Source organism: Oxyura jamaicensis, chromosome 4 (assembly GCF_011077185.1).
Source record: "Oxyura jamaicensis isolate SHBP4307 breed ruddy duck chromosome 4, BPBGC_Ojam_1.0, whole genome shotgun sequence".
Lineage (NCBI taxonomy): Eukaryota > Metazoa > Chordata > Aves > Anseriformes > Anatidae > Oxyura > Oxyura jamaicensis.
In genome coordinates this window covers 39057690-39081446 of record NC_048896.1, presented here as the reverse complement: position 1 = coordinate 39081446, position 23757 = coordinate 39057690, and the positions used below count along the sequence as shown (strand labels likewise).

Here is a 23757-nt window from a genome sequence, read left to right as displayed (position 1 = left end):
ATTCTGTATGAGCTAAATTTGCACTATATTCATTGAGACCTGCAGGATAAGCTTTCAATTTCAAATTGTCCTTTGCTTGTCCTGGTAAGAACTTGAACTCCATTTTTGGAACACATCATTTGAAGAGCAGACAACCAAAGAGTTACATAGGCTTCTATTCACCACAACTCATTGCGGTAGATAAATTTTTTATCAGGTAAGTATTCCAATTCATGGTAGCTAATGAAAAGTCTGTATCCCCTTGTTTAGAAACATCATCAGGAGTTTATAACTACAATAAATCTTTAATATACCAAAACAAGTTAACAAACTTTGGAGGAAAGATTTTTTAGAGGAAGGGTAAGATCTACATGTCTCTCACTTAGGATACCACCTAATTTATCTGAAAATTGGCCAAGCCTCTTGTTTTTTAGCTGTTGCCTTTCAGCTCAAACCTTGCAGATTAGATGCAGGATTATTTAAATGCCTAGTTGCAGACAATATATTGCATGGCTCAATGGCCTAGCATTTCTCTGTCGTGGCCAAGTCTCACCTTGCCCTCATCCTATGTCCCTACTTGCCATCATCTAAAACCTTGCAGCCTTTTAGCCACCTCTATTTCGGCCATTTCCAGTATTTTCATAGCTTTAATCTTTTGAAACAAAACCAAAAAACGGTGCTATATTCATAGCAGCAGCATGTGTTGCACTACAGTGATAAAATATTACTATTTAGCTGCTCTTCAGGCAATTTCTTTTGTAGCACAGTCCTTTTGAGTATAAGCCTCTGGTGGGAGGGAGAGCCCAAGCACTGCTGCAGCATTGCATCACCTTGTCTGCTGAGAGCTTCCACCTCAGCCAGCGCAGAAGATGGCCGGAGAGAAGCAGTTGGACTACCCTGTGGCAACGGGTACTGTATGTTCCAGGGGGAAAGGGAGGGCCAAATTAATAGTATTAACCTGTTATATTGTTCTAAGCATTGGGTTGCCTTATGTTGAGAGGGAGATGTGAAATGGCCTACAGATGTTTTGACTTAATAGCAAATATTTTAGGGAGCTGAGAATGTAAAAAGAACTGGAATTTCATTTTGAAAGAAAATCTGAAAACAGAAAGTGAGATTTTTAAAAGTTAGCCTTCGTAAGAAAGAAAACTTTGCCAATTCAATAACAAAGAGCTACATAAAATATAGATAGATGAACAGCTAAGTATTATTTGGTAGTATGCTGGAAAAGATGGTGTACCTTTCTTCATCACATCAGAAATAACTGCAGTAGAAAGAACCTAGAATATTTGTATGTTTTCCCCACTTCTTTTGATAAAGAGAGTAAGTGGGCTGAACAGGAAGAAAAACACACACACACACACACAAAATCTCATAAAAATATTTTCAATAAATACACATTATTTGGTCTTAATCTAGCTCTAGTTTTCTGTTTCAATGTCCCAGTCTCTTCTGCTTAACACTTGCTCTAGCTCTCTTTTGCCTCATTCATCCCTGTGCTTGTGTACAGTAATGCTCTCTCTTCGTCAGATGCCTGATTTTTTCTGATGTCCCTAATCTCTTTCAGATAGTCACTTCCAGGGCCATGTGACTTTTAATAATAGACATTTACAGCATACATTTACTACTTTTCCAAGTGAAAGAAGTTGTCACTTAGTTGTCACTAAGCAAGAACATAATACAGTTTGTCAATTTTCAGTAGGGAAATCTTTTTCTTTTTTCCTCTGTGGGTAACGTATGTCTGTTTAAGCTATAATCTCTACCAATGAAGCCTGTCTTCCACCTAATAATTTGCTTTGATGGGAATCGGTTGTTCTGAGTTGAATGCATATACCTGGCTTATAAATCCGCTACCATGGGTGCTAGAGCAAGTAATAGAAACAGCAAGATCGAATTAGGACAGGATAAATCCTACAATTTTCAGAATTTTCAGTGTATTTTGGATTGATTTAACAGTGACAAAACTATTCTAGTAAAGAGAAATCTGCTGTGAAATTGAAAAGGATGATTTTCCTGAATGTGACAACGCTGTGTGAAAATGAACCCTGTAGAATAAGGTTGGAGTGTCAGTATTTCTTAGACATCCTTGTTTTTAATAAAGAGAGAGTCCACTCTTGTGCCACGTTTAACAACTGGGTTTACAAGGCCAACAGCTACCATGCATGTTCTAACGGTAATCATAAAATAAAAAGGAAAATCTTTCAGAATGGGAATGAAAAGTGCATTTTTTAGACCTCCATAGGAATTAAAAAAATATCCATAGAAGAACTAACAGTTCCATCTCCCTTTTGTTTTCTTGGAACTTTTTAGAGTTCCCTGGAAGGGATAAAACCTGTGCAGAGCCCAGCAGAGCTCCTGGGCCGTGGCAGACGTGCAGGCTTGGCTGCTTGCCGGTGGTAACTGAGCTTGGTCCCGGAAGCCAAGATGCTGGGATCGTGGGGGCTTTCTGTGGGGCAAATGAGGCATCAGAAAACCATATAGATTTACAGAGCACGTTCACTTTGAAAAAAGTGAACATTCAGTTTTAAAAAAAAAGAAGGAAAAAAAGGCTTATTTTTCTACAGAATTTTTCAAGCAGAAAACTTTCTACTACCTTTACCTATGTGGGAATTGTCCTCCTATGCTGAAATAGGTAGACCAGATGTTATATCCTCAGCTGGCAAAAGTGATTTTTTTCACAGTGAAAGGAGAAATAATATGCCTTCTCTCTTAATTTTTTCTTCCTAAAAGTCGCGGTCCCATCTTTACCACCTGCTACCCTTATTCAGTTGGAAGTAAGGCTGAGGGCATGTGAAAGAAGACAGTGTGTCCTACTTGAAAGGATGGCAAGATTAAGTTCTATTTTTTTTTTTTTCCCCTCTTCTTCTTCTTCTTCAGCCCCCTTTCAGGGATGAAATCCCCCTACTTTTGGATTATGGGTGCTTGAAAGTCCTTATATTATCTTATATTAAGTTAAGATAATTAACTTACTAATCTGCCAAATGAATATCTTTCTCATGGTGGTGGGTAGCTCTAGTTCAATAGCCTTTATGGTTTAAAGCTTGCTCTGTCTTCTTTGTATTGGATGTACATACCGGTGACTGCTCAGGCTGAGATGAAGGAAATTTTAATTACCTTGAGGGAGTTAAGATTGCTTTCTCAAACGTAATAGGCTATCACTTAAACTGCATTATTAGCCTTTCCATTTTGTTTTGCAGAAGGGTCAGCTGTGGTTTATAGAAAATATTCAGTTCTATACTACACCATTATTATCCAGACACACATTCTGCAGCCTGCATTCTACTTTAAATTTTGGCAGCTGTTTTAGATTTTTTTTAACCATTATTTTATTATTGCTTGGTATTGCTGAGCTTGATTTTTTCCTACTGCTTTTGTTGAATACAGGAGGTAATGCCTTTCAGCTTTTTCTTACTAACAGCTTTTATTTATTTATTTATTCTTTTTTTTTCCCCACATTCATGTTGTTCAATCTCGCATTTCTTCCAGCGTTGGTGTTCAAGCTTACATCAGTGAGATCATAAACAAACATCAATTGTATTTTCTTTCTTTCTTTCCTTTATTTTAAAGGGAAAGTGAAAAGAAGAAAATAGTAAGTTTCTTGTCTGTGCTATTGTGTATGACAACAGAAAAAAAAAACAAAGATATAACACAATGCAACAGTTATTTGAACAATACAAGCAGAAAAACAGCGAGTTTCTTTTAGCCACCAGGGAGCAATGAATTTGTGGGATTTGACTGCAGGTAGTATTTCTGATGTTGCTTCAGTTTGAAGAAAAAAATAACCTGACTTGTATATGCTCAGAGCTTGAGGTTTTATGTCTTTTCCCGCCCAAATGAGCTTAACCTTTTCTTGGATCAAACAGTACCAACCATAGACAGTTACAAACATGTTTTAAATAAATTAGGTCATAAACATTTTATTCCCACCTCTTAATGGTGAATGCTTCATAATGCACTGCCAAACACGATAAGATTTCTCGTTTTATGGATCACTTTATCTGCAGTCTAGTAATTGTACTTTCCACCGCACACTATTTGTTTGAAGCACCGGTGACATTCAATGCCCAGTTAGACTACGATGTGATTAATCCTCTGCATACCTTGCTTAAGGGTCTTATAGCTCATATTCTCTCTCTCTCTTTTTTTTTTTTTTTTTAAACAATGGCAGGTATGAATTCAGCAGAGAATCTGAGTATGCAGTAAGTTCCTCTGCGTCAAATTTCAAGCTGCTGAAATACTGAATATGTTTTCTGAAGGCCTGGCTGCATAAGAATGAGCTGCAAATATTATTCCATCTATCAGTGCCAAGTCCTGCTCCTGAGGATGCACGTGTTTACACTGGTTTTGGAAAGAAACGGAAACGAACTGCATTATGTGATATGCAAACTCTTGATAAGCTTTTTCTTGTTGAAGGGTTAATTACAAAAAGCTTTATCAGGGGAGTACTTCAGAGCTGTCTATTCTATCAACAGTTGCATGTGATAGTTATGAATGGATTGTATATCAAACGCTGTTCTGGAGAGACAAACACACTAGGTTCTAGCTGGAGAATCCAGTTCTGTTGTAAAGTGAAACATCCCCCTACCTCTTGAATTAACCCATGTAGTTTCTTGGTATTAGGAAAGAAGGATGCATGTTTCTTACTTACCAAGACAGAACCTTTGTCTCAGGCTATACAACAGATGGAGAAGGGAAAACATTTCTAACTATGCCAGTCTACAAAATGCCCATTGGGAAGGAAAAATGTTGAAGAACATTGCTTCATAAACCAAGTTTAGAGCACTGACCTCTGCTTCAGTTCAGCTTGAGGACTCTGTTTACAAATTTATTATCACAAAAACAGAGATTTTGATTTCTATCTCTCAGGTATCTCTTACATGGTGTTTTACATTCCAGCTGTTACTCTCTCTTCTTTACTTTTGTATCCTTCAGTCTTTGTTTATTTGCTATTCAAGATGCCCTACTTAGCAGGGAAGCAAGGATATGCTTACCTCGTTAAGACTCTTCTCCCAGGCTTACTCCCTCCCTTGACAGTGCTTGGGATGTATTGTCCTTCTGTCCCACTCTCCTTAGCTCTACAGGCGAGGTTGTTTTGTTTCTGCTTTCTTTGCTAACTGGAAGGCTTTGTTTTGAAGTCACGGTCTGGTATGTATACCTGAATGCAAACATCAATAGCCTATTAATCCCAGGTGTAAATCAATTGAAATCGGTGGAGGTAGAGTGGTTTAGGTTCAGCTCTTAATCCATGTTATTAGAATAATTTATTCTTTCTTTTACAGCTGAGAAGCCCTGATGATTTCTGTTAGGCAACAGAGGGCAGAATTTATTTATTGAAGTCTTATTAGAGAGAGGTGCAGCTGAAATCACTGAACTACCAACACCAGGCTGCAACTCAACTTTCTCCTGGTGTGATAGCAGTAAGAAGGTCGCTCAGCTTCTGTGTTGTTCTGTGGCTGATGGTTGAGTCTGGCCACAGAGGACCCTCTTACTCTTGCTGCTTATTTCAGTTCTTGCAGTGGCAGAAAAGCTCATTCCTTGACTGCTGGTTCACAGTCAGCTGGGTTGCCTTGGTCTCACTGCTCAGCCCACTCCTAAGGGAGTTGCATAGGCTGATTTCCATTGCAGTCCCCAGAATCCTCCTCAGATGAATGCACTGACCTCCTACTGCCGAATGCCTAAATGCTGGCCCAGCCATATACCCCATCTCCTCAAACCAGGGCCTCCAGGCTGTCCTCTTTCCACACCTTAACCCTAAACTAAGCCGGTATGATATCCTCGATGTTTCTGTCTGCGTTAGGTGAGCAGATAAAAAGCTGTGAAGTCTGGTAGGCTGCCATGTGATGCAGAATAAACACCAGCACACGTTATGCTGGCACTGTGGTACTGAGCTTTTGGTCCTGTGCTGATTCCTGTCTCGTGGCACCTGTAAACACAGGTTTACACTTGTAAACACAATAGGGTGAGCCCTACATGAGAAGGAAATAGTGGTGGGAGAAAGCACTCAGGAAAACAGAAGTCACCACCATCTTGCTAACTCTTTGTGTGTGCAGAAGCCTGCACAGCTCAGTGCTGCCACTGCTGCTTCCACCAAAGGGGAAAAATGGAGCATGAGGAGAGCGGGTGCTACTGGGCAGGCCAGAGGAGGCTGCAGGGGCTGCCTCAATCCCTCCCATTCCCTGAGAGCAGCAGGAGCAGCAATCCTCTCTTTGGTGCACCCTTCTGCATTTGCACGTTTGCAGTGTGTAAATGTGCTTTGTTACTGTGCAGCAGCTGATCTGTTTAGCTTGTTTCCCACCTGGGCGATGATTTGTTTTGGGGTCTGCATGCAGCCTGCAGCATTGGCTTAATGGGCTGGATGTTGTGCCCACCATAGGTAGAGAGTGCTTTTCTCAGTTGCCTTTGAACTGTTCTTTCACTTTGGACACTTGATTCATATACCAGATTTATTTCCCTTAATAGCATGTGTTAGGATGTAGAAGAGTTGCTGACCTGTGACAGCTGTGGAATTTGCCTTGCTGTCTTAAATAGGAGTATTCGGTTAGGGAACGGCAACTTACTGAAACCTGTAGGAAACTATCTGCTTTGTTATAATTTATATCAATAAGCGAGCTTAACCTTGATGGCAATGACATTATGGCAAACATAAACAAAAAACCACTCAGGAAAACAAATGCGTTACAGTAGTTGAATATTAGTGTTAACTTCTGTGATTCACAGGTAGCAATTAGTTTAACTGACAACTAATAGAAAAAAAGTAAAACCAAAATCATTCAACACCACCAGTTTATTTAATGTAATAAAAATATACTGGCTTAATTGATCCTAAGCTGCTAAAACAAAAAACTAATGGCATGAAGTGGAGTTTAGCTATAGGCTTCAGGGAGTGATATCTTTTCATGTAATAAAATACAGTGAGATGCATGTAAGTAAATTTCACTGTGACAGGATAAATACCTATAAGAAATTAATAGGGGGAGGTCTCCTTATTTTGAAAAGTATAATCTCTAGCACCAAATTGCTAAATTAAATGGTTATGGAAAGAACTCAGTAGGGGATATTTTGTAACTTCTCCATGAAGTCATCATTCAGGGAACACTCAACATTTTGTTTGTATCACCTGATCAAAATTCTAGTATCTGTTTAATCTGGGATTTGATGATGTTCTGTGTGTCCTGACCTTCCTGTGATATATTTTTTGAAGTTTTATAATTCTACATAAGAAACGCTAACTGTACCATGAAGCACGTCTTAAAGAACTTTTGACAAACGTTGGTTTTGTTTTATTTTCTGTGAATAATACTATTTTTGACAGGGGAAAAAAAGTGATGATTAGGCGAACATAACAGATTGAGGCAACCCAAACCAGCCTGGGCTATGTTTCATCATGCAGCAGGAAGCTGGCTACCAGAGCAGGTGTTTAGTTGCCATTAGGTTCATGTATGCGTCATGAGATGTACTGACATTTTCAGGAATGTGAAGGGAGAGAAGCGTGGGTTATTGAAAATCATGTGGTACCTAGATAACTTCTGCAATTTTATTCACCCTCATGATTCAAGCACAAGTTGCTGCCAGAAAGAAAATGGAAAAAAAATCCTCTGCACTTTTTTTTTCCTGTGGCTCGTAACAAGCAAGTTAAAATTAAAAATAAACGTATCATTAAACTCAAGTCACTTTGTTTTTTGTAAAGCTAACAAGAAATGTAAGTATCCTAAGTATTAATCAGATTCACAATTTAAATAAATGAAGCAGTGAGCCAGCAGTGTGATATTAGATTGAATCATCAGGTGGGCGATTTTATCTGCTCAATATTGTGGTGAACTTGACTGCTTGGTAATGGCAAGAAATCATTTTTCAAACTGAAAATTAAGTTGCTTCCCTGTTGTCTAAAATCTTTAAGACAAAAGAGTACGGCCAGGGCTTTGAAAGCAGTTTAGCTGGTGAGGTATTTTGCTTGACGGCATGAACTCAGCAGACCTGTTTTAAAGGCCTGTTTTCTCCATGTCCAGCAGGTCTCGCTGTGGGGATGGTGAGATCCCTCCTCACCAGAACTTTATGATCTTTGGTAAATATTTTTAAAAACGAATTCATCTTTTCTGTAGGTGGGTATGGTTCGTATTGCTAGCACCACACCTCACGTCATGGGACTGTGGTACAGAGCATGCACACGCACCAGAGTGGGAAGTGCTCTGTGTCGCAGGGGATTTCCATGGTTATCCCCGAGGTTGCAGAGGTGGGCAGGAGGCAGCTCTGCCAGACTGCAGAAAAAGGAAGCACAGGAGAAAATTACAAGGCAATGATATTACATGTACTGTTCGTGTTCTGCGCAGTATTTGTATTGAAACATCCATTGCCCTATATGCTTCCACACACACAAATGATAGTCTGCTACAGAATTTTCTGTCAAAATCTGCAGAAGCTTAAAAAGTGTTAGAGCTGTGACTGTTAGCACTGTAAAATGTTTCCAAATGTTGTTATAAATTTTACTCATGTTACTGTGGCTAGTTTTCCATCTCATTGTTTCTCCATACAAAGTTTAGCTCTACCACAAATTTTAAAAAGAGAAAGTCCAAGGTGAATAATTGTTTCAGAAACAAGTTGGAAACATGCCTTTCCTAAAGGAGAAACCTTGAACTGACTGGAGGAAAAAATCAAGATTTAGAATTTGATGAATTTTAAATGCTGTGCACTCACACCTAATCCATACACTTTTTTTTTTTTTTTTTTTTTTTTTTTTTTTTTTTTTTCAAGTAAGACAACACTAGTGATGCATATCTTTGATAGTAATCGCAAATAAGAAAAGGAATGGTTGCCCTGGCTTAAGCTAGTGAACTGTTTATCCCAGAATTCTGTCTTTGGCAGCTCTCAAAGTAGAAGTGACAGATTATTAAGGAAAAGTATGCAACGATAATTCCTAAAGCATAGCACCTAGCTTCCAGATGTTTGTGGCTGGGGGAGCTTTGTGACTTGGAGTTTGTAGCTTCATTGCCACTTGTTTCACTATAATTTTATTTCTGACAGTTAGTAGATTTCTCCTCAGTGAGTTATTTTTAGTTGCTTTTTGAACCCTTTTCTATATAGTTTTCTCTACAATTCCCTATGGCAATTAATTTCATAATTTAGTTATGAATTGTGATTTATTTATTTATTTATTTTTAATTTCAGAACCTGGTGAGTGCTTAACTGGTTTGAAGACTCATAGCTGCTTGGAATCTTCTGGATGTTAGCATTCTGCTGTGCCTAATGACCAAAGGTTCTGCTTACTCTCAAAAAGGTAATTAATATTTTTGTTTTAACTGAGGCTAGTATAGCAGAGCTGTTATGAGAATGAGTACTCTTCTGGTTTCTTCAAGTTTCATACCTCCATCATAACACTTGCCTCTTTTATGTTGAAAGTAGTGCCAGCTTAATAGACAACTTGGTTTCCCACTATACAATTCTGCAAATACTAATATTCATCTCTTAGGACATCGGGCCTGCCTGTTGTTCTGTTAGGTTGTTTGCCAGAGATCAGTCAAGAATTTTAGGAATAGGCAGATCTTTTTTCTGTGGCCAAAATGTCTTTAGTGACTGATGTGATACTCAAAAGGAATCTTCTATTGCAAAAATGTTTGGAATAACACTAACACAAGATACTTGCATTTCTTTTTACCCATTATTTTTTTATTTGGTTTGGTTTCCTTAGGCAAATTTGTATGTATTTTCATACCAGAACTCTCCTGTATAAAATGTATTTAGAAGAGAGTAACTTTAAAGTTTTTTTTTTTTTTTTTTTTTTTTTTTTTAAGTAACAGGTTGTTGTCATTGTAAACCAGGAACTGTTTGTGTGACGTTAAGTGAAGTCATTAAATTTGGCAGTTGCAGCCCTTTCAAGGCTGGGAGCTTCAGTTTTTCCAGATGGTGGTGACAATTCTTCTGTGCTCTGGTATGTTTTATTGCTTCATTGTGAATGTCTCTGTTCCAGGATTGGGTTCAGTCCTACTCCTGGAAAAGCTACACGTAGGATAAAGTTTCAGTCATAACTAGGGTAGCCTAAAATTGAGGGCTCTGTCAGGAGGGCCGTAAATGCTGGATTCAATCTCTCTGGTGTTGCTAAATCCGTAGAAGTGATTGGAAGGTTTCAGTCCAGATACTTCTACTTCTTGTTCTTCAGCAAATCACGGATCTACTTTGTTATTGGAGAAAATCTTGAGTAGCTACCTGATGGAAGATAGCTATCTGATGAAAGCTTAGCCAGTTTTATTCAAGGCCTGTCTGGACGCCTACCTGGGCAGCCTGCTCTGAGGAACCTGCTTTGGCAGGGGGGTGACGCGATGATCTTTCGAGGTCCCTTGCAACCCCTACAATTCTGTGATTTCGTTTCAGAGAATGTCCTTTGGTCATGAATACTGTGACACTGACTCCAACACGCTTGGAGGCCAGTGCTCTGTAAGATGGGAACTGTAGAAACATGGTGCCATGTAGCAGTTTCCTTTTCAGGCCGTACTAACCTTTACCCCCAGTAAAGCTGTTTGCACTCTTGATAGTGTATGCAGGCCATTTCTGGTAAATTAGAAGTAGTGCATTTAGTTTCCTGCTGTGCTATCGTGACTTCCTTGAGAGCACCCTTGCTGATAGGTTCACTGACCTGTGTCTCATGTAGTGATTGCATAAAATTGTATGTTACTTGCCATCTGTATTCTTTTCCCCAGCTGAGACTCTTTCTCCACCTTGTCACTCACAGCAGTGTGTAACTGCTCAAATAAGATCCCATTTGAAGCCTGAACAGGTCTTTATCACTGTATATTTTCATTTTGTAATGTTGTCAGAAATCAGTGGAGGCATGTTTGTTTGTTTGTTTGTTTCAAACAAGGACAGGGTGATATCTCAAGTCAGAATCAACTGCCTTGAAACAGTTCTTTGTGTTTCAGATCAGACCTTGTTTGTTGTAGCTCTTGTGCTGCAATTAATAGCTAAAAATAAAGTTTGATTTTGTCACTTGTATTAAGAACTTAAATGCTCTCTGATTTTGGCAAGCTTTGATCTGTGTTTACCCTACAAATAAGCCAGAGGCTCACTCCTGGGCAAACTTCCCTGTTTTTGTTATTTCTGTTTCAGTGTACCCTTTTGAATCCAAATTTCCATTTGATAAACCAAGCTACTTATAGCTTATCTCCTTCTTTCTTAGGAAGTTGCCAATTTGCCTCTTATTTGAAAGTCCTTCTTTAAAATTGGTTCTGCTTTTCTGGAATAAGATAGCAGATTTTCCACAGGAGTTTGTTTTTTAATCCCTTCCCTGTTTTCCTGCAAGCATATTTCAGCAGCTTTAATTTGTCAGTAACCCCCTTCTGAGTTGGCTCATCTTTATTTGCTTAAATTTTCTTTTCTTTTGTTCTAGCATGAAGGAGAGTCTCTCCCTTTAATTATAATAATGTAGATAATTCTCAATCTGCCAACTCTTTTTGCTTTTCACTATTAAAACAATTTTTGAAAAGGGGTTGATTAAATACAGCTTTTTGTTGCAATTTAATTAAGTTTATTCATACAGCGATTATTAAAAAAAGTTCATCTATTATAAAATTCTGCCTACCGCCATGTAAGGGCCCTCTGGAGGGTGTTTTCACCTCTGCATCTCCATGGAGGCAGCAGGTGGGAGTGAGTTTATTTTACCCACTTGCTGTGAGTCAGCTCAATCTGAGACCCAGTAATTTATTTCAACACGGCATTGGGCCTGAGCTAATAAGTCTTATTGGGTGCAGAATATGTTAGTTTAGGCCCCAAATCTTCCTTACATCACTAAAGAGCTTCTAGACTATCATCTCAGTGCCCAAAAGAAGAGAACCTCCATCTAAGTGAAGTGAGGCAACTGCTTGCTCATGTTTTTGGAAATGCACGCTAATTCTTTCAGTAATGCTGTTTGTAGAACACAAATCTCTCCCTTTCCAGCTTTTCCCAGAACAAGCTGAAGCAATTTCTAGGTTATTCTATTTTTACAGAGTCCAAATCTTTGAAATTTAGGCAGTTCTGGCTGGCTCAACAGACAGAATTTGCTGAGACCAAGATAACTTTAGAATTAGAAAGTCTGATAAAAAACTTTATATCAAAACGCAAACACAAGACTTATTGCTTTATATTCTTCTTCAGAGTATGAGAAATACTCTGAATGTAGCATATCCTGCTCTCACACTTTTCTCCTTTGAACCTCTTTACTTGGCCTTTTATCTTTAAAGAAACAAAATCCAGCTGAATGTGAACTGTCCTGTCCTGTCCTGTCCTTTCTTTCTTTCTTTTTTTTTAATTCTATAACTGTATTTAGCCATCCCGTAAGAATCTCTTACACTTGTCTAGAGTAATGGAGAAATTGCCAGTTTTGAATTAAAAGCTATTTGTGATCTCTTTTCACCAAGAATAAGAATAATGGTTTGCCTTTTAGGAGTACAACCACCATTCTAGAAATCAATGAACATTTAAACTCCAGTTATTATTTGGTGCAGTTTTTTCAGATTTTGGGAATCTTGCCCTTACAGGTCTAGCAGGACTGCTGGCTCAGTGGAAATATTCCCATCAATTACAATGGCATCAGAGTCAATCCAATAAACGACTGAATTATCAAGTAATAAATTGGAAGATAAAGTTTTTTGGGGGGCAAAACTTTTTACCACCTTCTTGTAAGTAAGAACATGTTACATATTAATACTTTATAAAGTAAGTATAACGTTTTCTGTTAGTAATAGAGTTACTCAGTTTGAGAGAACTCTTCAGGGATATGAATATCAGAGTGCCACAGGCTGGTGCTATTGGGATGAACTTTAAGACTTGCAATTTGTTAAGAACTTTGTGGCAAATGTTTGACTATGTCAACTAGATTGTCAAAGCTTACTCCAATCTATTTTCTGCGTCACCTGGAAGGAGAGAATTAAAATTTTATAACCTTGATATAGCAGAACTTTTTCCTAGTTCCTGGCAACCCTGCCTTCTAAGAGTGACTGCAGGTTCATGGCACCAGCCTAGAAGAAATCCACTAGATGTTTACATGATATCTCCTGGCAATTCTGTACTCTGCGTATGATAGTTATGGTTATCAATAAATATGGAATACAATTATATCAAGCCTGCAATATATCTATGTATTTTAAAGTTAGCTATCTTTTGAAACCACATCATGAATCCATATGTTGAAGAATCAATGTTTGTGTCATCTTGAGCCCTAAAGTTAGTCTTCTCCACATCCAGAACTTCTAGTGGACATGTTTCTGTGGTTTGCTCGGCATTCACTAGGATCCTTGAAAGAGGGTCAGCTCTGTCTTGCAGTGAAGGAGTGCTTCCACAGATACTAGAGATGTTTTGTGCTATGTTTTCTGACTCCACATCTATGTCAGATCAGTTTTAATTCTCTTGCAAAGCCCTGAGTGGGCATAATTTAGCTACCTGATAGAAGAAGGGGTGTTTTTGAATCTGGGGTAGTGACAGTAGATTGGAAGATTTGGGTATTACACTAAGGTCTTTCATAACGCCTTGGTGATACCCTTCAGCTGATTTTTCTGATTCTCCAGTTTTCCTCATTTAAGTAAGAAATGTAATTGTGTTTGATTCCAGGCAAAATGCATCATCATCTACAAATTGCTTTGACATCTTTGGATTGGGAACATCCTAGAGCTACAATGCCCTTTTCTTGATAATTTATTTTTTATGGTTAATTTAAAAAAGCAAGATAAAACATAGCTTCTACAAGACTTTTCTTAGAGTAGCCAAGGAGAGACCTCCATATTTAATCACCGTTCCAGGATTACTCTTAAGAGCTTCACAGATGAAATTCATCAGTCTTCACAAGCATCTTAGAGCAATTGAGGTTCTGTGAGTGACATTTTTCGAAGGCAGGCTTTTCAGTGCGAGTCTGCAGATTTCACAGTCTTTTGTTGTCCTCGTGTCAAGGTCATGCAGCCTTCCTAACTGACATGTAAAGAAATTCTGGCACATACAAAATCAACATAATAGTTGTCTTTGATGCCTTCAGGCAGATAGTAGTTGGGTATAATTTTACATAGCTGCCAATTGTTCCATTGTGAAGTCTGCAAAGAATGCCTTTCTTCAGTGCTTCTTCCTTCTTAGCATTATTTTAAAATCTTGTATTATTATAGATCGACCTGCATTTTTTCCTCCATATTCACCTATTGATATTGAAAAACAGTCCATATGGGTACTGAATGATTTGGTAGCTTCTGCTTTGTCTTGTATGGTCAGGGAGAGCAAATAGTTTTGGACTGTCACTGTATGTTCATCATTGCATCTTTTTATCTGAACCACAACCAACTGGGGAAAAAAAGAAGTGTTTTTAGTTGTTGCCAGTGTCGATCTGTTCATTAGCTGGCAAAGTTGATGAATGAGTGGTCTCCTTCGAAGATGAGCATGCTACTTCTCCAGCATAGACAGGGTGACCAGGTCATAACCTGTGTCATTTGAGTGACAGTTCAGCTTGCTGCTATAGTTCTAGAGCTGGATCAATGCTAATAAAGAGTGGAATAAAGAAGGGGTATAGATATGCTAATGATCTCACTGATATTTTTGGGCAGAGGTAAAGAAAAGCACAGTTTTACTTTTATCAATTCTCACATATTAAGCTGGTAGCTGAGTCACTTTTTCTTTAAACTGAGAATAAACAGTCTCTGTAAGTGCACTGTGAACCTTGTCAGATTTACAGGTTTAGCCTCAGTTGCCTAAAGACCAGCTCTTAAAAAAAATGACTAATCCAGCAGTAATCCTCCAAAGCACTAGCTTTGTAGTGTCTCAATGGGACACATCTTACATACAATTAATACCCTAAAGTCAAGGCTATGTTTTACAAGATAAGAGCACTTGCGACAAGTACAACTGTGACTTGCTATCTAGAATGCTCAGGGGATGATACATTTGTCCCCCGAAGTGTAGGAAGGTTTGTAATAAATTGTTATAGCCACTTCCAACAATCCTTACGTGTACATTGATTTGAATGTAATTATTTATATAGCACATTCAACAGGAAAAAATAAGGGTTGCTGTTGCAGATCTACTGCATGATTAACTGACTAGATTTAGTTGGGAACATTTTAGAAATTTTCTGTACCATTCAAATTTGATAACAGCTATTCCAAGCTGTTATTTCTCCTTGTTGTCAAAATATTTCTATAAATATGGTTAAAATGAACTACTGAGATAATACTTTGAGAGAAAAGAGTATGGCGGAACCACACTTGGTCTTAATTGTCTGCATTGGGTAATTTGCAGCGTGATACAAGAAAAATGTCAGTTGTCACAGACTCAAGTAAAAACAGGTATGTGCCATTTCAATTATTGTTTCCAATATGTAGAGGTTTATAATGATATTTACCATGTGACATTCACATCTATTTCATGTTTGCAGTTTGAAAATAAATAGAATCCAATACAGCATCCTATTATAAGCACCATAGTGGATTTAAATAAAAAGGCAAAAATAGTTTCCAGCATAATTACATTGAGTGTCGTGGTATTAAAGTGGAAATGCTCTGTAGAATTTGAAGTACGCAGGAGGAAATATGCCAAAAGTGCAATAATTACAGAATACGTATCTTAAAATCATCTACATTATTGGTGCTGAAAAGAATTGAAAATACTTTCAGCCCCTCTGGCACTGTGAGGCCCAGAATTAATAGCTAGTTAGTTTTCTTTAAAGCCACTTGTACAAGAAATGGCATTAAGACATTGAGTTATTTTACTGTCATTACCACTGATGCTTCGTTCCACTTTTTCTTCATTAGAGGCAGAAGAGCAGTAACTTCTGTGTGTAAACTACAACATATAGGACACTGCCTGTGCCATATATTCCAGAGAAATATAAAACATATTAGATTGTATTTTTAAAGGCAGTAGGACATGACATTTCATATGTAAAGGAACTTATTGAAGAAATCCCTAACTGAGCAGAGGTGCAATGAAAAATAGTTTGCTTTCATGCAGTTAAGGACCATTTATAGCAAATATTGACTTGAGACTGAATTTAGATTGCCTTGGCAAGCTTTCTCCTTGCATGTCTTAGCTTCTGATAGCTGTATTTTGTACTTGTCTTTCTGATCAAAAAAGCAGACTACAGGAAGCCCCTGAAATTTGGTTGTGTGGAACCAAATGGAACATCAGCAGTGAGAGATCCTCTGCTTCCTGCAGCTTCAGGCAGTAGCAGTGTAATTTTATCTTACTTACTTACTTACTTACTTACTTACTTTATTTATTTATTATTATTTTTTGTTCAGTCAGCTTCTCTCAAGTAAGAGTAAAAGGGCACACACTTTCCCTGGGCAGGCCTTCACAGCTGCGTGGTGGGAGCAAATGGTGGGGTTGCGGCAACTTGCCTTATGTTCCAGGTCACGGGGAAATTGCGTTGTGCTAATGATGTAACCTTTGTCTGTTTCTTTAAATCTCATCCTATCTGCCTTTGTCCTCTCCACGCTGTCACTCAAATTCCCCTCCTGCTTTTCTTTCATTCTATCTCTGCATTTCTCCCCCTGTGCTCTCTGTAGGTACTGCCAGTGGGAACACAACTGTACCTCAGGCCTAGCAAGGCAGAACTAAGGAGGTCTGATTCAGTCTTTGAAGTTCCAGCATGAGCAGGTCTGATACTGTGGGAGGTCTCAAAAAAGCAGAGGAGGTAGATTTGTTGATGTAATAATTTGAGAGGTGTCCAGTTACTAGCAAACTTTTTTCCTTTTATTTCTAAAATCCAGCCTGAAGATAACAAAGGCTTTCTGTAGTATACCTTTTCTCTTTCAATTTGTTGTAGGTCTAAAAGGAATGAAAATAGCATTAATTAATTAGCATACCAAGCCTTTAACTGAAACTTTAAATCTCTCCATTTTCTAAGGTTTTCACTGTTTTATAGCTCAAGAGAATTTGGAAGCATTGGTTAAAATAATACAAAACACAGAAAAAATTGGTTATTAAAAGAATTAACAATTTCCTTTAACATAGTCAGTTTCACCTTTGCCTTCAGAAAGGCAATCAAGTATCACAGTCACCTGCAGTTACTGAAGTCTAACTTTGTTTACTGGTTTGATCATTTTCAATTTAAACTACCTGTCAGAAAGGAGAAAAACAGAAGAAAGTGAGCAGCATTTTTAAATGTTCTGTTTAAACAATAGTGTGAATATTTGAATGCCCTGAAGATATATAATAGACCTTAAGAGGCATTGTATCATTTAGTATTAGTACTGGCTTTATAGTCCATAGAAGAAAGAGAACAGTGGTTCCTCATTAAGAATGACAAATACCATTTTAGAATCATAGAATCACAGAATCACTAGAATATAGAAATAGAACAGAGAATTCTGTCCCATTTCCGTTGTTTGTGTTTACCCTTTCTACATCCACCTTCTTCTTCCATAAAAATTTAGGGTAAAGCAGGCCTTTATCAAAAGCTATGAGTAAAAGGCCCTTTCCTATTAATTAAAAATGAGCTAATTTGAATTAAAAATGAGCTAATTTTGAATTTCCAGACATTCTAATGCAGTGCAACTTGGTCATCACCCAAGTTTGAGCTTTCCATGTGTACAGTTATACGACCTAAAAAGCTTAAGATAGAATATCTTCTACCAGGGAAAAAAAGGAACGTCTTTTGGAACCTGAACTTTGCTAGCTACCTATCTCCTGCTTGAATCTGGATTTAATTGCAATTCAAAGAAGCTTTGATGGTAAATACTAACAGGTGTTTATTACTAAATAAGTCAGTAAAGTGTTAGACAGCATCACTTTTTGATGCCGAAGTAGGAAATAGATGCCAAGACTGAATTAGCGAAGTTATCATGCTTCATCAGAGCGAGGGGAAGTTCTTTTGAATTTCCAGTCTGCAACTGTTTACCTCTCATACAAATAGAGTATTGGGTACACTTTAATGCCTGCAAGTACCTTCATCATTCATTAGCTGTAATGGAGTCAGTCATCAAGCAATATAACCTAGACATTCTTCCATGAGGTTGTGAAAGAGCGGCTATATTGTGCTATTTAAAACATCCTGCCTTTCTGAAACTTCAGACCTATTCATTTCAAAAGCAATGAAAATGATGTCTCTGCTTTTCTCCCATCTGTTCCATGCAATAGATTTTTGAGTGCTGAGCGCCACGAAGCCTGGGTAATTACCTGAAAGTCCTCAGCAACCAGCTAGTTGGTACTATCGGTGTATTCTGCGGTGTTTTAAAGATTCCTATTTTCTGATGGGTGTGATGCCATGCTCAGATATTTTGGGACACATTGATATGTGCTAGGTACTTTTTAAAAGTACACAGGACACACAAGTCTTGCATATGTTACCAGTGAGAACACAATTTGATTTGTAGATTTTTATCTTCATTCTAATGCAGATTTTAAATTTCATGGTTGGCCTTCTCACTTATTGGTAAAAGGGCAAGGAAAGAACAAGTATCTCAAGTAAGAACTTTGAATTTTGTTTTGTTTCCAACTTAGAATGTAAATTTTACAGAGTCAAGAGGCCGAACATTTATTTGTGCTGGGGGACAAGCCTTCAGTGAGACAAAATTATTAACTACTGTTGAGCTGGCTGTGCTTTTGTGGCAAACTTTTGAAAAGTACCTGAAGCACAGACCCTTTTAAATTACACTACATTGTACTGCTGGGTATCTGAAGCCTAGCAGGGATTAAACAGAAACAGACTATACTTGTAAGCCCATCCTGTTACTATTCTGCACCAAATGTGATTCATGGTCATCACATAGTCCAAATGCAACCTTATCCTAGAGGTTCACTTTAATGACAGTTTAAATAGCAAAACATTTAAACTCATCCTGCGCTCTTCATTATTGCCAGGCCTAGGATTTGGCTAACAGGTTTTCTCTACCCCACCTCCTATTTCTTCTGTCTCAGCTGTCTCTTTATGTTATAACTGGTGTTAATAGGCTATAATGCTAACATGAAGCATGAATAGCTGACGTGGATGAGTGGTTTGCCAGAGAAGCTGTGCAGTTCTTTGTGAAGCCCTATAAATTCAGTGACTCCTGATGTCCTGATGCAGGTTTTGAAACACGTGTATACATTGAGAAATGACATGTTACACTAGAGTTCTTTCTAGTTTGGCATATAGGCTCCCCCTTACTGCACTTGATGCTGTACTCCATAAAAGTAAATCTCTGGCATTTGTATCTTATATTATTGGCTAGATCTCTTGGCATAGCAAGAAGAAGCAACCATTTATTGTGTTGGCGGCTTAAAGGATTTACATGCTTTGCCTTATACATGCTCCTATTAAATATTTTGTCCAAAGCTTTTGTTGTTTATTGTTAGTGTTCAAAATAATAGAAAATCTGTTATTTTCATGAAAATGAAAGTTTCATTGCAGTACTCAAGCTGTTGGCATGCCAGCTCTTTAACCCTGAACTCCTGCTTTTGAAATATGAGTACTCTTCCATCTTTTTTCCCCTCTCCAAATAAATTATGCTGGCTAGAGTCTTGTTTGTTAATCAGTTTCAAATTGTGCTGGCACCATGCCCTGTGAAACCCTGGCTACAGATTCTTGCACTGATACACTGGTGACAAGAAACCTGGCAGCTGGTTCTTTTCCAGGAAAATATAGTCACATTATCTGATCGCTTGCTCCTGTGACTGTCTTCTACATGTAAACAAAGGGACAGATTTGAGTCTCAGCTACATCATTATACTCGGTAGGCACCAAATGAATTCTTTGGAACTCAGAAGCTGGTCACACCGTTAGTTTTAATGTAAGAGGAACAGTCAGAAAAAATGCTTCTTCGGAAAGAATCCTGCTGTGGTTTTATATTATTTCAAACATAAACGGATGGTCTATCAGACATTTCATGCTTTGAACTGGGATTGCATATTTGCTACAGATTTTAAAGTTTAGTGACAATTCCAATATTGATTATGGGGAAAAAGAAGATTGTCAGAAAGCTATAAACCCTTCATTCAGAGTTTTATCTTTGGATTAATTTATGCTATTCAGCTGGCAGACATTTTGAAATACGGCTTTATGATTCTTCAGTATTTTAGTGTTTGATTCATCTTGAGTGAATATCAGAAATGCAACTTTTACAAGAGGCTCAGAACAGGCTGAATTCATTAAGCGGAGCACTGAAAGTGAAATGAGCCACTCTTTGCTTCATATGGATTTAATCTGTACCTAAGGGAAAGTTCTAATTTTTGATATACATTCAAGAACCCTGCAACAAGGATGCTTGTCTGTTGAATATTCTTTATTCATTCTGCGTGCCGAATTTATGTATTATATCAAAGCCCAGCTTACATAATATAGGTAATAAATTGCAGTGCCAAACAGTTATGATGCTACAACCCTTGGAGCAGATTTTGGGGGACATCATTTGTTTCAAAGCCCTATCTAAGTGCCTAAATAAATGATTGAATTTTCAAAGCTTCTGAACAGACCTAATTTGCTTTGAAGTTATGGGAAACTGCAGAATGGTCTTGGCGCATATGAACTGGCAAAGCTGAGGACAAAGCTAACTTAATTTCCTGTCTTAATTCAATTCTTTAACCACAGGACTATCCTTTTGCTTCTGCTAACACACGGTCAGAACCAAACATGTTAGGTGGATGTGCTGTACTTGAATAAATTAAAAATCAAAGGTATTTCACAATTCTGTTTGTGATGTTGACTGCTGTATGTTTTTGTACGTGGCTGTAATTTGCTTGTACGGCTGGTCTATGAATATCACTTTTTTTTTTTTTTTTTTTTTTTTTTTTTTTTTTTTTTCTGAAAGAAGTCTCATTGACTTGTGACGAAAGGGTGCACAATGTGGGTATTACCAGTATGAATTAAGCAGTGTCATAGAACATAGATATTAGAGGAGATAGATATGAGTGGTTTACAGATACTTCATCAGTCTACTGAAGTGTTGTGGTTCCTGATAGAATACTTTCAGTGCTTTGGGACGAGTAGCTGCATGTGGCTCTTTTATGAAGAGAATTCCATCATTTTGTGTAGAAGATATTTCACTGCTAATCTTATAGGCTGAAATTGATTGCAATCTGGTGAAATAATGCAATGAGAAAGAGGCATCTAGGTTATTTTTTAAAATACAGATTTACAGAGAAGGTGAAAGGGCATTGATGATAACCAGATGCTGTTGTGAAATCTGTCTTTTTGAGTGGGATAGTGACCCATGAATGGCATTACCAAATGTTACTTTTCAAAAACATCTTCACGAATTGTGACAAAAAACAGTGCTGTTGTGTTACCTTGGTGGATTCTGTCTATGGCACTTGGTAATTTAGGGTTAGATGAATGTTGCACTTTTAATCAAGGATTCAATCCTCCTGCCTACTACAGAGTATTAAATTACATCAATGCTAATAACAAAGATAAATAATCATAAATAATCTTTTTTTTTTTTTTTTTTTTTTTTTTTTTTTTTTTCTCTCTGTGGGTTACAAAAACACTGCGCTAAAAGAATTGTATTAAGATTGTCATGCCCACATCTGATAAGTTAGGAAATGGCAAAGTAAAACTGCAGGTGCATACTCTCTTCCTTAGACAGTGCTGCCCACTCACTAGTCAGAATGTATATTGTGCATAAACATGAAGGGCTAAATCCAGCTCTCCTAAATTGTCAGCCTACATTGAGGTTTAGGTGCTTGAATACTGCTAGATCTTACAGGGCAATCAAGCTGTGTTCATTCTAGCACTACTCAATCCAAAGTATGTCGGGTTTGGCCTGGAAATTCTCCAGTGCTCAAGTAACTGAAATGCTCAGAATACCTTGTTGGAGAGGAAATGTGCCTATTCCATGCTAATGTTCCACTGCCATCTGGGTTTAAGGGGGACACTTGCCTAAATTCAGGTAATGCAGTGGCTTATGAAGATGAAAGCTAAGCCTAGAAAATGGCTTTTGGATATTTCCAGCTCAAGGACCTGCAAGTGTCACTGGAATGTAATTCCTGAAGGTAAATTTACAATTAAAGATGCAGAAGAAATATTGTGATATGATGTAAAAATACTGTGAAATCAGCATTTGTTTTGGATCATCAGCTGGATGATTTTCAACTTGGACTACGGTTTAAGCAGTTCTCAGGAGACTGTCTATCTATGAAATGTCAAACACACTAGAACAAAAATGACCACGCAGGACCACCCCAAAATGAGACCATGTGTCTGAGATCATTGTCCAAATGCTTCTTGAACTCCAGCCGGCTCAATGCTGTGACCGCTGCCCTGGGGACCCTGTCCAATGCCCAACCACCCTCTGGGTGAAGAACCTTTCCTAACAACCAGCCTGACCCTCCCCTGATGCAGCTTCATGCCATTCATATTATTTAGAATAAATGAAGCATGCAAAGTAACATCCAGCCAAGAGTTTCAAGCAGCTTTATATATATATATTCGTATATATGTATCTATATCTTTCTCTATATAGATAGATACATATTTATACATAATACATATATATATATATAAATCAGGCTTGTACATCATATATCAAAGGAAACTCCTCCATGATATCTCAAACTGGACAACCAGAACCTGGGGGTTTTTCTCTGGTTTCTTCATGTGTATCTGTTCTTGCTGGTGAACGGTTTTTATTATCCTATCTATTATTTTCTTACTCTTCCATGTTCCTGCCTTGCTGATATGATTTTCTGTTAATTTTCTGCCCTTCTTCTCATATGCCAGAAAACTATGCTGCACTGCTTTTCCCCTTAGCTAACCTAAGCTTCCATTTCACATCTCTGATAGATTTTAATTGCTTCTGGTGATATTTGAGTTCATTCTACAAAGCTCCTTACAAGGGATATTAATTGCAATAAAAAATCCCAGTGTACCAGTTTGACATAGTAATCTATAATGCTTGAATGGCTTTATAACGAATACTGAAAATAGGAATGCTGGCATGACCTACATGTGAGACAAAAGCTGTTCCTTTAGGGAATGGAGATAATTTGCTTTTGTCTCATACATTATGCATCTCCTTTTTTACACCCCATTTCCATGAAAAATATTTTTTTTTTGTTTTGTGTCAGTTGAAGTTGTGAGTGGAGCACTTGGCTCTACTTGTTAGGATCTTAACATCCTACTAGGATATCTGCAGTCCCACTTTGTTTCCTATTACCTATTCCTAATTTCTTTTTTGTTCTTTGATAGTTCTCTCTAAGTAATGTTCTCTGTTTCCTGCTTTATTCTTTGGAGAGTGAATGCTGCTGATTCCTTTTTGTTGGGAAACTTTATAACCAAAAAATATACTGTGCATGTTTCATTGGTGCAATTGTGTCAGTGGTTAATGATTAGTCTGTATTATGCTAAAAAAGGAAACGTAATTTGTGTCTCACAGACCTCTCTAAAACTAATGGATTCCTTGACAGGCAAAGAAGAGGGCTGGGCTCTTGTAAAAGCATTGTGTGGTCTCTCCAGACATTACAGGATTTATGGGCAGAGCTTGTAATTAAAGGAAGAGTTCAAGATACAATGGATATTCAGCCAACTGAACAAGAACTCCTCTCTGCCGCAACACTTAAAGAAATTGGCCCTTTGTGACAACTGAGTTGATAGTGATGGGTTTTTCAACTACTTCACGTTGAGGGTAAAATGATGTAGATTAACATGTGTTAGTGTCCTCTCTGATGCGTTGCATATTGCTTTTGCTTTTTGAGTTTGTAAAACTAGAGAAATTGGTGTGGGGTCTTTGAATTTTATAAACCTCTAAATCTGTGTCCCCTGGTCTTCTGAGTAAAAGTGTATTATTTGGGTTACATAGTAGAAAACTGCACAGTTTTCTAGGTAGGGACATGCTACTGCCCTCTGTATTAGAAGCATAAAAT

At 37.8% G+C, this 23757-nt stretch overlaps 2 long non-coding RNA genes across 3 annotated transcripts in view; one reads left to right on the top strand and one right to left on the bottom strand.

Moving 5' to 3' along the window:
* Positions 1 to 1894: 1894 nt before the first annotated feature.
* Positions 1895 to 5089, bottom strand: LOC118165998. The gene is made up of 2 exons (XR_004750310.1): positions 4971 to 5089; positions 1895 to 2425 (listed from the first exon to the last, which is right to left on the bottom strand). It is a non-coding gene; the product is annotated as an uncharacterized LOC118165998 (long non-coding RNA).
* An 887-nt stretch (positions 5090 to 5976) lies between these two features.
* The window catches only part of LOC118165997, a 96440-nt gene continuing 78659 nt past the window's right edge, over positions 5977 to 23757 (top strand). Inside the window, exons 1-2 of one of the 2 annotated variants that reach the window (XR_004750308.1) lie at positions 5977 to 6210; positions 9142 to 9250. This is a non-coding gene — a long non-coding RNA (uncharacterized LOC118165997). Of the gene's footprint in view, positions 6218 to 9141; positions 9251 to 23757 lie in introns of both variants that reach the window. The other variant, XR_004750307.1, reaches the window with a different exon arrangement.